At 38.5% G+C, this 17,945-nt stretch overlaps 1 protein-coding gene across 6 annotated transcripts in view; it reads right to left on the bottom strand.

The window, feature by feature from the left end:
- Positions 1-17,945, bottom strand: part of crq (croquemort) — a 40,572-nt gene that overhangs the window by 13,720 nt on the left and 8,907 nt on the right. Inside the window, exon 1 of one of the 6 annotated variants that reach the window (XM_073970439.1) lies at positions 17,692-17,814. The exons of 3 other annotated variants lie outside the window; for them this stretch is intronic. The gene's annotated coding sequence lies outside the window, so the exon portion shown is untranslated. Of the gene's footprint in view, positions 1-3,326; positions 3,485-4,037; positions 17,432-17,691; positions 17,815-17,945 lie in introns of those variants that run through there. 2 more of the 6 variants (XM_073970438.1, XM_073970435.1) reach the window with 2 other exon arrangements.

Below are 17,945 nucleotides of genomic sequence, written 5' to 3'. Positions count from 1 at the left end.
CCCTGAAGACCCAAGAGTTAGAGAACTTACTCATGTAGTACACAGACTAGTACGCGAACATAAGCGGAAAAGTTGCTAGACCCACCTGAAGCAATGCAGTATTGCAAAAGGATTAAGTAAATTGTGGGAAACGGTTAAATCACTCTCGAATCCGGTAAAGAAGGATTATAGAATGCCTGTTACTTTCAACGGCATTATAGTAACAAACCCGAAGAGGTGTCCGTGTTATTTAAATCGGCCGTTTATAGAGCATCCCGAAAATGATAGGATGAAGTGTGAGTGTGCTATGCCGTATAAGAGCCCTCCCAGCCAAGGAGGACCACAACAATTCACGAAGAGCGATGTTGTAGATATCATCCGAAACGCGAAATCATCCAAAGAGTTGGGCCCACATGGAACCTCATGGTAATGCTTAAGCAACTGGATTAACAAGAGTCCTCTATATATCGTTAGCCTGCCATATTGTACCAAAAGCCTTGCAAGTTGTCAGGGTAGTCCCGCTACTGGAGCCAGGCAAGTATGCTAGCAGTGTCGAATCGTACAGGCCGATCTCCACCTTGTAGTAAAGATTCTCCTCGCCATCTTGAAAAGCTATTTGCCTAACATCAGAATTAATTCCGGAAAATGGCTAGCACCACAACTGCATTACGGGTCATATCCACACATATCAGTCGAGGAATGAACCAGAAGGCCTTCAATACCTTCAACCATGCCAAGCTGTTAAAGGATATAGAGAAGACTTCCCTCCAGTCGTGTTTGAAACGTTGTAGAATTCAAAAATATGAATTCCAAGACCCCTAGAGTGAAACAGGGAGTTACACATGGCGGAGTGTTATTTCCGGAACTTTTTAGCCTCTACCTTTCTGAAGATAGAGGACTGAACCAGAAGGTCTTCAATACCTTCAACCATGCCAAGCTGTTAAAGGATATAGAGAAGACTTTCCTCCAGTCGTGTTTGAAACTTTATAGAACTCAGAAATATAAATGCCAAGACCCCTAGAGTGAAACAGGGAGTTCCCCATGGCGGAGTGTTATTTCCGGAACAGTTTAACCTCTACTTTTCGGAAGGTAGAGGTTGTTAAATGTATTGAAGTCGGGTCATATCGTCGATGACATATGTATGTGATAAGTTAAATGTCTACATAGCAGACTTCGTGAAGATCTTCCATCTGAGGAACATTCAAATATCCAACGCTAAATTCAATACCACACAGTTCACCGCATGGAAATGGCTGAAGGCTGAAATGAGGCTATTCTTGAACATATTGGTCGATGGTGTCCCGATTCCGACAACTAAATACATGTATAAGTCTCCACGCTACATATATTTGCGACAAGATCAGAAGAGTAGGAACAAGGTTATCAGGTCGCTGGCCGGTAGATCTTGTGGTGCTGACATATAAATCTTGTTGACCTCATATAAAGCAATATGACGGTCTGTGGAATTTGTGACAAGATCAGATGTAGGAACAATGTTCTCAGGTCGCTGGCCGGCAGATCGTGGGGTGCTGACAAAGAAACCTTGTTGACCTCTTATAAAGCAATAGGTCGGCCTATGGTAAGCTATGCGGGGCCAGTATGGTATGCAAATGTTAGCTCTACACAGTTGCCAAAATGCCGCCTGAAGACTGCAGCAGGATGCCGAAGATATACCGGTACAATAACACAACGTGTTACCGGCATTAGCTTCGCTGCCGCGATCTAGTGGACAGGCTTCCTCCACCCAGGCACGTCAAGAGAGATCTCCATGATCTGGAGAGAGATGTCCAAAGGTACTAGCTAGGTAAAGCAATAGACCGGTCTGTGGTATTTTCGACAAGATCAGAAGTAGGAACAAGGTTATCAGGTCGCTGGCCAGCAGATCTTGGGTGCTGGCAAAGAAACATTGTTGCCGAAGATTTACCGATACAACAACACAAGATGTTGTCAATGCTGTGCCTGCTTGGGTATTACCGGCATGATCTCCGTCGCGATCTAGTGGACAGGCTTCCTTAGACCATTCATAGGCCATGTCTCTTGAAAAAAGAATATATCGCCGTAAACAGGGCCATAAAGGGTACCTTTGGTAAAACTTTCAAAACAAGGCTGGATCAGTCTTTAAAGAGCAATTTAGCGAACATTTGGAACTTTGTTTAAACTTTTGGGGAACGAAATATTTTCTAATAATATTCTCTTCAAGCGAATTTGATCTGTTTGAAGAAAATATTACAATGTTTGGACTAAATCTTTTGATCCTTTCGAGAACAGTGCTAAATGGACTATAAATTGTCGGAAACGAATTTCGTCCAAACACACTTGGGGTCTAAAGCCATTATTTCGATCGTATCAGAGTGTTTATACTCTCGCTAACCTAAAGGCTGAGGGTACAAAAAAAAGGTTCGAGGAATCGTTTAGAATGCCATCTAATAACAATTTCGAACAAACGAAAATTTCAATTTTTTATATAATATTTTCAAATATTTTATACAAGGACTGTGCAAGATTTTTTCTTGGATTTTCAAGAATATATATTTCTTCCACAGAAGGTTGTTACTTCGATATTTCGTCAAGACAACATTACACACGAATGCCAGAAATGTTTTTTTTTTTTTTGGAATTTCGAACATGGAAAAAAATGCAAAAAAATCAGAATAGGACAAGGGAAGATCCTTGGCATATTTATCCTTTAATGCGCCATGAGGGGGAGGTTCATATTTTTTCCAAACGTAGCCCTTTTTATTCTAACTTCAACGACATACAACTTTTGCCTCGGACTCTATTCATTCCGAGTTATGGACCATTAAATTTCAGGAGAAAACCTTAAACCACATTCAAGGTACTAGGTTCAGTGTAAATTTAAGCAAAAGAAATTTTAATTTGTGGCCAAATTTGGCATCTGTCCATAGGAGAAATTCTTCAATTCCGGCCGAAGGTCAGCTACATATTGTAGAATTTAGCTAAAGTGCATTTTTTCCGGCAGGGGCAGCCAAAGAACACTTGTTCTCGGTTATGTATTTTAAATAAATATAAATTATTCGTATCCTTTTTTAAACTGGTCATTCGTACAACATCCTATTATTTATTATTTCATATAAAAAATAACTACTTCGTCTCCCGCCGGTATTGTTTTTAGCTTCGTTTGTTTTTTTTACACACATTATTCTTTGTAAACATTTCAATTTCCATTTGCTTGATTATAAATTTTAGTCAGTTTAATTTATAGCAATCATTTTAACGATTAGCCACAACGTAAAATATTGAAGGTAAGGTGGTAGCTACTTCAACATTCAATCCATGTTTTTTTTTTATTTCTTTAACTCTTTCAATTTTTTCTTTGTAATACATACACAATACTATCGTACAGCACAGTTATGCTTTTCATAAATCCATATAATGGATAAAAATCCGAATGTCGTAAATGCCGCACACTAGACCAACGACCAAGAGAAAGTTCACACCCGCTTTCGTAGCAAAACAAATTTCAACTAAATGTATGCGACAAATAAACACAATATTTAAATAATAATAAAGAAGAATAAAAGAGGCAAAAAAAAGCTGAGCAAAAAACACAAGGCGGCAACTGCTGATAACACCAACTATATAGACGCATACGAAGAACGTCGGTTCGAGTGCCTACCACCGATCCTATCGGATTCCTATAATAATCAATTTGGTTTTAATGTCGGTTAATCTGAATAAATATTCGATTGTTGTCGGCGGTTTAATATAAACATTGTTGGTATTGCCATCACCCAAGGGGGTATATAAATTCAAATACAATTGCAACAATGTGCTTAACATTTAAAAAACTGTGGATTATTTATAGCAGTTGACATAATTATTCATGGTGTGAAGAGTTAGGAGAGACTTATAAATACCATGGAATGGACTTGATCGAATTTTGCACGACAATGCCATTATTATTTTATTATTAATATCCAGGTTCCTAGGTGGAACATAGGGCCACAACAAAATTTTTCCAATTATTTCTATTTAAAGCTAAAATTTTAATTTCATTCCATGATTTATTCGCCTTCCTCAGTTCTTCTAAAACTTGCCGTCTCCACGTTAGCAAAGGTCTACCTCTACGGCGGCTACCTTGCGGGTTCCACTCAAGGGCTTCTTTGGCAATATTTCCTTCTTGTTTCCTCAGTGTATGACCGATCCATCTCCATTTTCTTAGTCTGATTTCCCTGACTATTGGATTTTGGTTGCACCTTTCATAAAGAGATTGGTTTGTAATCACATTAGGCCAATGTATTCTCAAAATTCTTCTTAAGCATCTATTGACGAATGCCTGGAGTGAGTTCGCTATTCTTGAGGACATGTTCCATGTTTCGCATCCGTACAATAGAACAGATTTTACATTTGAGTTGAACAGTCGTATTTTTGTACTCCGTCTGATTTGCGATGATCTCCATATATTGTTGAGTGCTCCGAATGCTTGTTTTGCCTTTCGCATGCGGCTATTTATATCTACTTCAGAGCCTCCTGTCGACGTTAACATACTGCCGAGATAGATAAATTCTTCTACTTCTTCCAAAGGGGTGTTGTCCAAGGTTAATGGTGTTGCGTTTCCAGCATTGATGCGCATGCATTTAGTCTTGGATACATTTATATGAAGGCCAGCTCTCTGCGCATACTCCTGAACTTGGTTGATTTGATGTTGCATGTTTGAGTTCTGATGCGACAAAAGGCAAATATCATCAGCGTAGTCTAAATCAGTCAATCTGCCGTTTAAACCCCAAATGATGCCGCCAAGCTCCCGCGTCGCAGCAGCCATCACCGTATCTAAAACAATGTTAAAAAGGAGCGGCGATAATACGCATCCTTGTCTTACTCCTGCACATATTTTAATTCTCTGGCTAGTTAAGCCGTCGTGCAAAATTCTGCAGTGTGAGTCATCATAGAGAGCTTTAATAAGGTCGATTATTTTTGTTGGAACACCCTTGCATACTAGGGACGCCCATATGGCATTGTGGGATATAGTGTCGAATGCTTTTTGAAAGTCTATGAACGTTAGATACAATGATGATCTTAGTTCTATAGATTGCTCTATGATGATTCTTAGAGTATTTATGTGATCCACACAGGAATAGTTTTGTCGAAAGCCAGCTTGCTGCTTTCTTAGTTCGGGTGCAATTGCTGACGAAATTCGGTCGTTTAAAATATATGTAATTGTTTTATTTGCCATGCTCAAAAGAGTTATGCCCCTGTAGTTTGAGCATTGAGAAAGATTGCCTTTTTTTGGCACATTTATTACCAGTCCTTCCTTTAGGTCGGATGGCAATTCCCCAGTACTCCAAAAGTTGTTGACGACTGGATGTAAAATCAATGCACTTGTGAATGGGTTTGCTTTTAACATTTCAGGTGCGATTTCGTCAATGCCTGCTGATTTACTATTTTTTAAAGATGATATAGCATGACATATTTCGTCTATGGAAGGAGGTGCTGTGTTTATGTCGTCTCTTGTCTCGTGATGCTCACAGTTGCAGATATTAGAATTCCTAACTGTTTGGTTTGTGGACAGAATGTTGGTATAGTGATGTACCCATACATCGAGTTGAGATTGGCTGTTTGTGTGTGATGTTCCATCTGGGCCAACTAAAGGTTTACCTTTTGAAAATTTTGTCTTTTTTCCACTGAGCTTTTTTATTGTTTGGTACATTTCTTTTGTTTTGTTGGATGATGCTGCAGTTTCTGCTTGTACTGCCATATTTTCTGCCCAATGTCTTTTGTCGTTTCTGGCACTTTTTTTAACTTTCTTATCCAACTCATTGTAGTGTCTGTTTAAGGTAAGTTTTATCGATCTTGTTCTGGCTGCGTTTAGTTGAGACTTTATGTTTTTCCGCTGTTCGATGAGCATCCATGTATCGTCTGATATCCAGCATTTCCTGGGTGCTCTCGTGGCAGTTAGACATTCGGCGGCTGTTTCTAAAATTGTGGACTTAGCCTTTTCCCAGTAATCATTTACGTTAGAACTTTCGACGGCTTGTAATTCGGCATATTTTGCATCGAGTTTCCTTGAGTATCTGTTTCTCACGGTCTCCTCTTGTAGTTTGGCAACATTATATCGTGGTCTACGTTTTTTTGTTCTTTCTGTTCTAATTGCAGCTACCTTAAACCTGAGTGTTCCTATCAGTAAATGGTGGTCGCTACCTACATCTGCTCCTCTTTTTACACACACATCCAGAAGTGACCCTCTCCATGTTTTACTGATGGCGATGTGGTCTATCTGATTTTCCGTTAAACAATCCGGAGATATCCATGTGGCTTTGTGAATTCTCTTGTGAGGAAATAGTGTACCACCTATCACAAGAGCGTTGCTGGCGCATGTTTCTGCCAAAAGTGTACCATTTTCGTTCATTCTTCCTATGCCGTGTTTGCCCATTACACATTCCAAATTTCCATTATCTGGTCCTACTTGGGCGTTGAAATCGCCCACTAAGATCTTTATATCTCCTCTGTGGGTTGCATCTAAAACATTTGTGAGCTGGCTGTAAAAAGCACTCTTGTCGGAATCTTCGGCGTTCTCAGTTGGGGCATAGCACTGTATCACGGTAAGGTATCTAGCGCGCGTACGAAATCTTGCAGATATTATACGATCCGTATGGGGTTTCCACTCAGCAAGTGCTTCCTTGGCATTTTTAGAAAGGAGAAACCCAACTCCACTAGATCTTGGCTGTCCAGCTGGTTTGCCCGAGTATAAAAAGGTTACATTATCTGTTGCTGAAAATTCTCCATTGTCCGGCCATCTTGTTTCGCAGAGGCCAAGGAGTGTTAGTTTATATCTGCAGAACTCTTTTGTTATCTGGGCAAGTTTTGAGGGTTCAAGCATTGTGCGAATATTCCATGTTCCAAATCGTGTCCTTGTTTTCATTCCAAAGGTCGTCATCGAGGGGGGGTTTTCATTGTTGTATCTTCTTGTGGTTTCTGTAATCATGGGGTTTAAAGTGACCAGGCGATTACCCTGATGCACTCGATTCTGGGATGGGGCTGCCATCTAAGCTTCCAGACTAGCAGTGATATGTAAGCCGCTCCTAACATGGAGGACAGACGCTTGGGATAATAGCTGCCGTTTAATCGCCGTTTATGTGGATGCCACTGCGCCGATAGTATTTCAATGATAGCCGTTCCGGTTCACTCAACCTCCGCCTTCAAGTGATACTAAGGCACAGGCAGCAGTGCCTTAGGCTAGTTTTTGGTCACCCCCAGGTATTTTATTTCCCTGGTATCCGACTCGTTTATTTAGCGAGTCGAACGTCCCCAATTCGCCAATGGGAGGGTCCCGATAGAGGATCTAGCAATCCCCCACGGGACGACAATGCCACATGTTTCCAAAAACTACCTTTATCATCTTCTTGGGTTGAGGACTCGAATTAGTACCAAGCCTTCAAAAAAAAAAAAAAAAAATGACGAACACCGTAAATATTTTTAGGCCACAATCTGTGAATCTGCATTTAAAATATCCGGACCCTTTACAGAGAAGGTGCAGTTCATGCACTGTCCTGACCATGTCACTAAAATTGTTCTAAACAGTTTAAATGCACTTTATTTTAAAAACGACAATTTATGAGGGTCATTTGTCAAAAATGAAAAATCCACAAAAGAATGGGGTTGATTAATTTGAATTACAAATGGAATTCTCGAATTACAAATGAAATGTTACGAATTACAAATAAAATGTTTTGAATTACATCTGAAAAAGGTTTTGTTTTTGGAATTTCACTTAGACAAGTTTTGTCGAAGAAACTGTCGAACATTTGCTTCGAAGTGTAATATCCACGAACAACTTTTGTTGGATATGACTCGTTTTCGAGGACACACACGTTCGATTGCTATTCTGTTTCGAGCTCATACCATAGATCCATGCATGATTCGTCACATGTGACGATCTTATAAACGTCATTTGAACGTTGTAATAGAGACCACAAATACAACATGCAGTATAATCTGGACTTAACTGCACTATTGTCATTGTTTTTGTTGTTGTAGCAACGCAAATATTGTTCATTCCACGTTCAAAAATTCTCCAACCTGGACTGGATGCGTCTACATAGAATCAGGAGACAGGAAAGTGGGTATAGCTATACAGTTAAGCATATGCAGCATATCGTACGGTCCCAGTCCACATGCAAGGCATGTGTGCTCTGAAGTCTGGCCCTATACGAATTGAGGTGGTCTCCGAGTAAGGCACTATATCTTTGAACTAGCTGTGCAACTGAATCATCGTGATGTAGATGTTCCATTTTTATACCCTCCACCATAGGATGGGGGTATATTAAGTTTGTCATTCCGTTTGTAACTACTCGAAATAATCATTGTAGACCCCACAAACTATATATATTCGTGTTCACATGCAATTATACAACGATATAGCCATGTCCGTCTGTGGAAATCACTTTAGCGTCCGAACGGATTGACGTAGGTGGATGAAATTTAGGGAAAATCTATTATATGTACGTAGGTACTTTACACGATATGTTATTTTACATATGTGTTGTCACTTTGCATATACATATTGTATATAAACATGACATGACAACCCATATGTAAAAAACATATCGTGTAAAATACCCATTAGTATGTCTTTCAAATTTGCGAATCTTTTTATCCATACTGATTATGCTACCCATAGGCAGCGTTGCCGACATTTTTTGATCGGAAATCGGCAAATCGTCAACAAAATTTGGAAAATCGTCAAAAATCGTCATCATGAACCAAAACTAGGTTTTGTTACCGTTTAATGCGATTTTTAGCAGATAGTTTTGTCAATGAGACTGACAACATAAAATGTACAACCCACAGCAATACATATAACCCAATCTCACTTAAGGGTTTATCCCCAGTTGGGCAGACCAAAAAACTCATTTTCATGAATTGTTTTCAGAGAAACTACCAAATTTTTTAAAAAAATTTTTCTTTCATTTGAAAGAGCACATCCTATACTACTTTTGGAGTTTTTGTTGTTGAAAAATATTGCAAGGTTATCTGCGAAGCCCCTTTTTGTAAAAGCATTTTACGGTGCCAACGATAGCTCGAAAGCGGATGGGCCGATCATCATATATGTTTGTAAGCATTTAAACAACTTTAAACAAACTTTTTAAAAATATTTAACTGTCAAAGTAAAAATTGGATGGTTTTTGTCAAAAAATCTGGCAATTTTGTTTCCTAAAACTGTCTCGCTTAAGGACAAGCTTTGTATGTATTTAATAAGCACCAAACCAATTCGGTTTCGAGCTATCGTTGGCACAGACTTCAAAAATGCCATTTGAGAAAAACGAGTTTAAAGTATCTATGCTATATACAAATCTCAATAAATTGTTCCCTTCCAATTCTCATATATCAGACAATTTTGCTCCGATCGACTTGAAATTTTTGCGGCATACTCTACACCTACACCTGTACTTCAAAATAAGCCAATATTTTTTTAAGTGACAAGTAGGTGTAACCCCTTAAATACCGCTATAAAAACAGCTTTCAGAACCCGGCAAAATGTTAGATGACAAATCATGAGTTGAATCATGGGTGCAAGTGACATGTCATAGGTGAAAATTTAGGTGAATCACCAATGAGTGACACGGGAGTGGCACACACTTTCACCAATTCATTGTCATAGCATCTTGCACCAGTCCATCATCATAGCATCTTGAACCAGTTCATTGTCATGGCATTTTGCACCAGTTCATTGTCATGGCATTTTGCACCAGTTCATTGTCATAGCATCTTGCACCAGTTCATTGTCATGGCTTCTTGCACCAGTTCATTGTCATGGCTTCTTGCACCAATGCTTTGGATCCGGATTTTCGCCAATCAGAAATAAAATTTGCAATACAATTATGTAATTTGTTGAATTAATAAGAATACAATGCACATATGATTTGTATCGCCAGATGTTATTTTTCTTTATTTTGTATGTAATTTTCAAAATTATATATTATATTAATCTGCAATATCATATTTATCTCTTCCGATGGCTGCAAGATATTTCTTTCAACTTGGGGGGTTCCGTTTTTCCAATATTCGATAAATTATGTGTCAATCTCTGAACCAAACTCATCAATTGGGAAATCTAGTATAAATTTGAATTCGTATACATGAATTGTTTCAAAAGAAAAAACTTATCCTGTAATAGTTACCATGTTATGGTATCTTTTATACTTATTTTACCGATCTTCTAATTTGCTTCTCTAACTTTGGATGCCATGTTTTGTGATATCATATTGAACTTGATCTTTCCATTGGAGTTTTGTTCTTCCCTCTGTTGGCGTAACGTCAAATGGCTCGTATTAATATACCGGTGGCATATTTATCCATCCTGTTGACATGGCCCAGCCAACCCAATAATTGCAGCTCGATATATTGGCGTTGGTCGGCTGGTGAAGCTCGTGGTTTATAGACCAAGAATCTTTCATACTTCTTTTTAATATCCACAAAACGAAACAGGTTTCCAAACACAAAATACATATATTTTTCTTTTGTTTTATATCAATTTACATTGTATTTTTTATTAAAATATATAAATTTTGCCACTATCAATCACTTTCATCTGAATTTTATTTTCATTTTAACAATTACTTTTGCAAGAACACAATTATTCAGGTACATGAGTATTTGATAATTTATTGTGCGGGTACTTGTCAATTTATTTAAACTCATGACAATATGATGACAAAGATCGGATCTTTCACCACTTCAATTTCACTCATGAAAATTCGATGAAAAAGATCGGATCTTTCACGACTTCAATTGCACTCATGAAAATTCGATGAAAAAGATCGGATCTTTCATGACTCATTTCGCACTCATGCAAAAGAACCAGTGAAATCATGATTTCACATCGAATCACTTCCATTTAATTTTGCTGGGAAGGTGATAGTTTTCTCCATGGTTATCGAGTTTGCAGTAATGCAGCAAGCCAGTTTTGAATGATAGATTAGCTCAAACATCGCTAGCTTGACAGTGTAACCGTCCATGTTTGTCGGTACACGTACATTTGATTGATGGGCAGTCGAAAATCGACAAAAACTCTCATTAAAGAGGACAAGGAAGATTTTCATCCATTAACAATCCTACATGAAAATTTTCAGCTGATGTAAATCCAAGATGAGGCAGAAACTATGAAAATACCTCTATTCCAGATATGTGCCTACGCCAATCCGTCTCAAAATTGTTTAAAAACATTAAAATAGCTCATAAAATCGAGTTTGAAATATTGCTTAGTTTAAATAAAGTCTTTCGTGAAATTCTGGTCAAAATATAGTTATCGTCTTTTATTTCATGCAATTCGGGATTACGTGAAAAATTAGTTATTTTTCAATTTTAGGCCAAAAAATCGTCAAATTCTGTAACACTGCCCATAGGGCAAATTCTTCTGAAATACGTGTGACACAGCATGTTTCTTAATGCTAAGAATTTTCTGTCGTGCCATGTGGATCGGACAGGTACCCTAAAATAAATAACTGCAAATCAAAATATTAAAAAATAAAAAAGTTACGGCGCTTGGTCCAAATAACACATTGCCGGAGGCATGCGGCATTTACTGTAACAAAAATTAAAGCACTAAAATTGTTGGGACTAGAGGCGTTGAAATTGCTGTGGACATGAACTTATTTTAAACAAATTTGGAAGTAATATTAAACATCACGTTGTCAATTATGCAATTTACCACCATTATGTAAAACGTGAAATAACAAAAAAATGTGTTTAAAAGATATGAATATGAACAGTATTATAATTTTGACTGCAATGTTCTTAAAATAATAAAGATATTTTCAATACCACTTATTTTCATTCTTATCGAAACATTTCGATTAAATAATGGGAAAAGGTCAATTATTGGTCTAGAATATCACACAATTCGGTTAATCGTTGCAAAACACACATGTTTGAATATCTAATGAAATTTAAATGTGGTAATCTTTATTGTGGACAAAATGCAAATACTTTGGCAATATCAATGCGTCTTGACAATTTTTTATATGAAATCACTATCTTAAGAATATGTATTTCAGTTACATAAAGTCCCTCTTTGAAAGTTAACACCAATGTCGTTTGACTATTCCACTGATATATCGAATACCGTCAAACGAGCTACATATGGGCTGTATTACATTCCAGAGATTATTTTCCCAAAAGGTAAGATTAAGAAGAATTTAACATTTTGGGAGATACGCTGCGAAATATACACAAAATACAGAATTTTTAGATATATTATAAAATTTGAAGCAATAAATGCAATTTTTCGAGTACACTACTCCTCCAAATATTTTCTTCTTGATTTTATTTACAAGTTTGCTGCAGATGTCAAAACAAGATTCGTACTGGTTTCAGAGATAAGGCCCCGATTTGTTTTACAAATTCGGTTTTTAACCATGTTTAGATGAGGCCAGAAAACCCGAACCCGATCTAAGAAAACAAAACCCAAATATGGTTTTTGCCTATTGGTCCTCTACTTTCATAAAATTCTGGACAGAAGTTGTTTGCACGCGATTGGCTCAAACATGTTGCACAGTGCTCTTGAGGCCATTATTTTCTCAGCGAGAATTCTCCATCTAGACACATCCGACGACTTTTCAGACTCTAATGCGGAGACATTCAACATGTAATACCATCAAATATCAGCTTGCATTCAACCATGCTCGTGGTTGTAGCAAGCACAAGAAGGATCCATCGAAGATCTCTCTTAAATCTCCAGCAAGGAAAGACTCTTCCCGAGGCACACAATTACTATTCTGACCATATTCTGGTCCTCATCATAAGCACTTACAGAGGTAGAAAAATTCCGGGAGTTAAAGACACCTGTCCATCTTGTTGTAATAACCACATAACACAGTGCATTTTTTAGTGCCACCGTGGTGCAATGGTAAGCACGCCTCACACTCTGTATGGCCGAGTTCGATTCTCAGGCCGGGCAAAAACATCATACTTTCCAACAGTGGCAAAATGTAAGCGACATTTTCTAAGTATTCCAGTCATTTAAAACTTTTTTATAAATGGTGACGTAAGGCTCGCTGGGGAGCAGTAAAATCTCAAGAGTTTTGCTACGGGCGACAAAAGCGAATTCGGTCATCTTTGATGGCTTCCACATGGACCACCCAGCCCATTTCGACAAGTTGAGACACTCGACTCTCGCTTCATCCAGCTGTATCGTCATTACGATGGAGGTTTCATCCAGGCCCAAAGCCTAGTGGCATTTGCTACATCATCCATTATAAATTGTGTGGTTTCTCCTCGGCATGAAAAGATGCGACGTTTTAATCGGACAAACTGTCGATTAAAATAACTTGCGCACATCTTCGTATCGTCGCCAAACGTGACTTAGGTCCCATTTTTCTTCTTCTCAGGTTTCAATAGTCGCTTAACCGTTGCCCACAATTCACTTTTCCGACTCCAATGTTGCAACTCTTCAGATGGTTTAGCCATTTGTTCAGCTTATGCTCACCGATCAGCCTGTTAACCTGCAGTGTCAGATGCCTGACTCTGGGGTCATTAGGGTCAGCTCGACGAAGCTCATTAAGATCATTTGCTAATCCCGCCGCCTCTGATAAGAAATTTGGTCTCACCACAGGTATTCGGCCAGCAGGTATATTGATTGCGAGCGTCTGCAGCAGTGATAATGTCTCGGAACGTCCTTTCTGCTACCCGAACATCAGAAGGGTTGGGCAGATCTCTGAATGGTTGATTAATGGATTTTCTGAAACTAGGTCCATTAGTCTTGCTAGGGCGATCTGCCCCCTATTCAGTAACTTTTTAACAACTTTACTCATTGTTTATTTTACAACAATTTCATTTGTTTGTTTTGTAGTTGTTACAAAAACAAAAGAAATTTTAACAACTATTCTGTCGATAAAAGTTACAGAATTCCTACACTGCTTATGGAAAAATTATTGGGGAGATGGTCTGACCCAAAAGAAACTACCGGTTGCAACGTGACATCATTTCTCAGATCGTTGTCTGGCAAACTATGACACTCTACGCTAATTTTGGTATGGGCTCAGTTCAGCCAGCACTATACCCCTCTGATCATTTCCGAGGACCGAGTCCACTAAAACCAGACGGTTATGACCTTCCGAAAGCGGTCTACTGTTGGGACTACAACCTGGAGTACAGCTATTTATTTATCGCCGAGATGTATACGTTAAGCAACTCAACCTCGGCAGTTATACAACTGACTCCCAAACATTGTAACCATCACAACGCTGAAAGCTGCAGCTCGGAGTCCAGGGACTACTGGTGTTAAGTGCTAAGTCTCGTATTCTGATGACGACTCAGTGGGGGCTATGTTCACACGCAGTCCCTGTAGTCCCTAACTTGGACGAGTCCAGAGCAACCCCTTAGATGCACCCACTCCCGACATCTATTGCCACTCGCCGAAGCTTGATGGTGGTGGAAGTGGATGTGATAAAAACCGAGCACATCCATATTGGTCCTGGGTTTTCCTCGGTCCTGGCACGGACAAAAAAAAGATTCCGAAGCAGGCATTCCGGCATATGCTGCTCCCAATACAGAAAAATGATACAAACACAAACATATGAACACTGATTTGGGAGGCGTTGATCGGAACACGGGTTTTAAATGTTTCCGGGTCAATCCGACGTCGAAAAACTCGCCGTCGTAGGATTTGAACTTTTGTGAGGGATGTAAAGGAAAGATTTGCCCGATATAGACATTCTTAGAAGTTGATGTACGCTTAAAATAAATATTACGATTTGAAGAAGAAGACAAATCGGATACTCAATTTGCAATAGCTTATGCTGATGACGTGGTCATAATGATCAGCGGGAAGTTCCCACAAACGTTATCGGAACTCATGCAAGGAGCTCTAGTCTATTTACAAGATGGGCACACAACAATGGACTTGGGGTGAACCCATCTAAGACAGAGCTGGTTCTATTTACGAACAAGAGAAAAGTCAAACCATTCACCCTAACAACGCTGGATGGAGTGGCCCTAAAGCTCTCTCTAAAGGCCAAGTACCTTGGCATTATCCTGGACCATCAACTAACGTGGAAAAGGAATGTCCAAGAACATGCCAAGAGAGGCCTTACAGCCCTTTTTTCATGCAAGAACTCTATTGGTAAGAGTTGGGGATTGAAACCACAGGTCATCCACTGGATTTTTACGACCATAGTTCGCCCTATTCTGACTTATGGTTCTTTGGTATGGTGGAATGCATTAAGTAAGACATCCCTTCTTCACATGATTAATACCGTTCAAAAAGCGGCATCTCTCTTAATTACCGGTGCCATGAAAAGCACATCCGATGAATCTCGTGGTGCAAGAGTTGGCAGCAAAGAGTGCTCTCCGACTTAAGGAGATAAGCTCATGGCGCAACTTCGACTAAGACCACGCTGTTATTTTACGACGATCTGGACTATCAGTGGGATCGGAGGTAATCAGGGTCTATATATCACCACAATTACACTTCGACGAAATTGAAGTTCGGATACCTGACAGAGAAGCCTGGACCCACAACTCCCCACCTCTACCCGGTATAGAGATTGATGGCTCCAAGATGGAAAGGGGTTGATAAAAGCAGAGTTGATAAAAAACATGGAAGGGGACATAGCTGGACCGGTGACTATCTATGTGGATAGTCAAGCAGCCCTAAAATCACTTAGATCCCACTCAATCAAGTCTGCTGCGGTCTTGCACTGCAGGAAAGCTTTGGAGGCCCTAAGATCAATCGTTACCTTGTGCTGGGTCCCGGGGCACTGCGACATCGAGGGAAATGAAAAAGCGGATGAACTGGCGCGTCTCGGATCTGAGTCAAACGACATCGAAATCGATAACTCAATCGAACCATTGTGTCATTTCATGCGGCTCCTAGAACAAGTATACAGGGAGAAGGCTGGTCAGATTTGGAACAACGAACCTGGCTGTAAGGTATCAAAGGCAATCTGGCCCAACCTCTCCAAACGGAAGACCACTTCTCTATTCTTCTTCTATGAGAAACCCCGACCTGAAACTAATGGTTGGAGTAATCACGGGACACTGCAGAATAAGATCAATGACCTGCAAATGGGATAGAGATGACTCCACGGACTACTGCAGATTACGCGAAGGTGAAGAAGAAACAAAGACGATTGAGCACTTATTATGCCGTTGTCCAATGCTCATGACCAGTAGAATTCAAACAATGGGTGAACATACACTAACATCTCTGACAACATTCTGCCAAGCCGAGCCGACAACACTGCTTCTTCTCGCCAAGGGTCTGAAGTGGCTTCAACATGAACGAATGAAAGCACCTTAATGTGGCAAACCCTCCTCACTCTCCCTCCTATCTAAAATAATTTCTGAATTGTCTTTCAATCCATAGCACTTACTTAATTATTCTTACTTCTTTTCTCGATACCTTCTATGCAATTTTATTTCTTTTCTCCAACCCACACTATATAATGAACACAATGGACCATAAGGTCTCCGAGTGGAGTGGCTGTCCAACACGACAGCTGCGCGTCCTTTAACCTAACCTAACCTATATCATTGTAAACACGCCCGCAAGGACTACTTTTTGATCTTTTGTGAGAAGGTTACTTTGAGAGTTATCGTGTTTAAAAGACAAAAGTACAGACAAGATTTTCGTACAATTGATAAGATTAAACTAAAAATATAATTGGACAATACCATTTGTTATAGAAAGTGTTTGCCCTTGCATGTAAAAATAATTAAACTTTATTGACTGTAATCATTTAACATCCAAAATTAACAATAAACACCGCTTTACTCTAAAACTGTTTTTTATCTATGCAGTAAAAACTATCAATGAAAAGTGTACAACATTTTTAAGAAATCCCTGACAACAGTTTTATGGCTGACTTATATTTAGGCTACTACACTTTTTACAATTAAAAAAGTAGTTCGTTCAAGTAACCTATAAAACACACACACACACAAAAATTAATTATTCAAATCAATCATAAAAAAACTATTTATGCTTTACGCTAGTTAAATTTTTGTATTGCAGCACTATCTTCATCGAAATAATAATTTTATTTTCTAGTCATAACTACTTTAATTCAGGCGATTAGATTTCTATGTATGTATATATGTACCCAGGTACATGCACTCTACATTCTTCTTTCCAGGTGATTAGATTAAGATTATTAATAAACTCGCTATAAAATAGCGCTATGTGTGGGCCCACACCTCCAGCAAAGAGGGGAATAAAATGTGATAAGGAACTTTATTATTGTGTGTACTACAAACGATGATGATGATGATATTTGTTTATTTGCTGTTTATATCGATGAAAAACAATACAAACGATAGGTGGTAATGTGGTAATGTGTCTTTGTGAATTGTCATTTAATGGAGGCTATTGACGAAAGTGGTAATGCTTGTCAATAAAAAAAGGTACTAGGATTTTGTCATTATTTGTTGTTTTTGCTTTTATTTTTTTGTGTAACATATACATATGTAGATTAGAATATTTTATGGGGATTGTAATTACTTTGAGTATTTTTTTCGGGGAAATCCTCATTCATATTTATAATCATAGACATATTAAATAGGTAAGTCATCAAAAATATTTGAGAGGTTTCACATTTACTTTAAATATGTTATTTTCTTTGTTTGAATTCTTTCCATAACAACAAGCATACACCAAAAAGTTTATATTGGATTTAAAACGTTCTTTTGTGTGGGTGGATGTCTCCACAGGAATTAAAATATTTCACATTACGCTGTAATCTTAAGTTGACTCACATTTCTTATCACAGCATTAACTTGAGCATTGTCGTAAATATTACAGAACACTATAAACAACCAGAGTATGAAGAAATTTATGAAAAAAGGTAAAATCTCTCTTGACTTATTACAAACCACAAGTGAACCACAATGACCTTTGTTCTTACCGATAAAGTGGCGCTTGAAATAGTTTTGTAATAATCTTGTTGTTGAAATGAGTCATTAAATGAAATCATTTGTTATTATGACAGGTTTTCTTCCATTCTACTGGG

Source organism: Musca autumnalis, unplaced genomic scaffold (genome assembly GCF_047663935.1).
Source record: "Musca autumnalis isolate F117 unplaced genomic scaffold, ASM4766393v1 scaffold_2, whole genome shotgun sequence".
In the NCBI taxonomy this organism is placed as follows: Eukaryota; Metazoa; Arthropoda; class Insecta; order Diptera; family Muscidae; genus Musca; species Musca autumnalis.
Note: the sequence above shows the minus strand (reverse complement) of the source record. Positions and strands in the feature narration are given on the sequence as shown.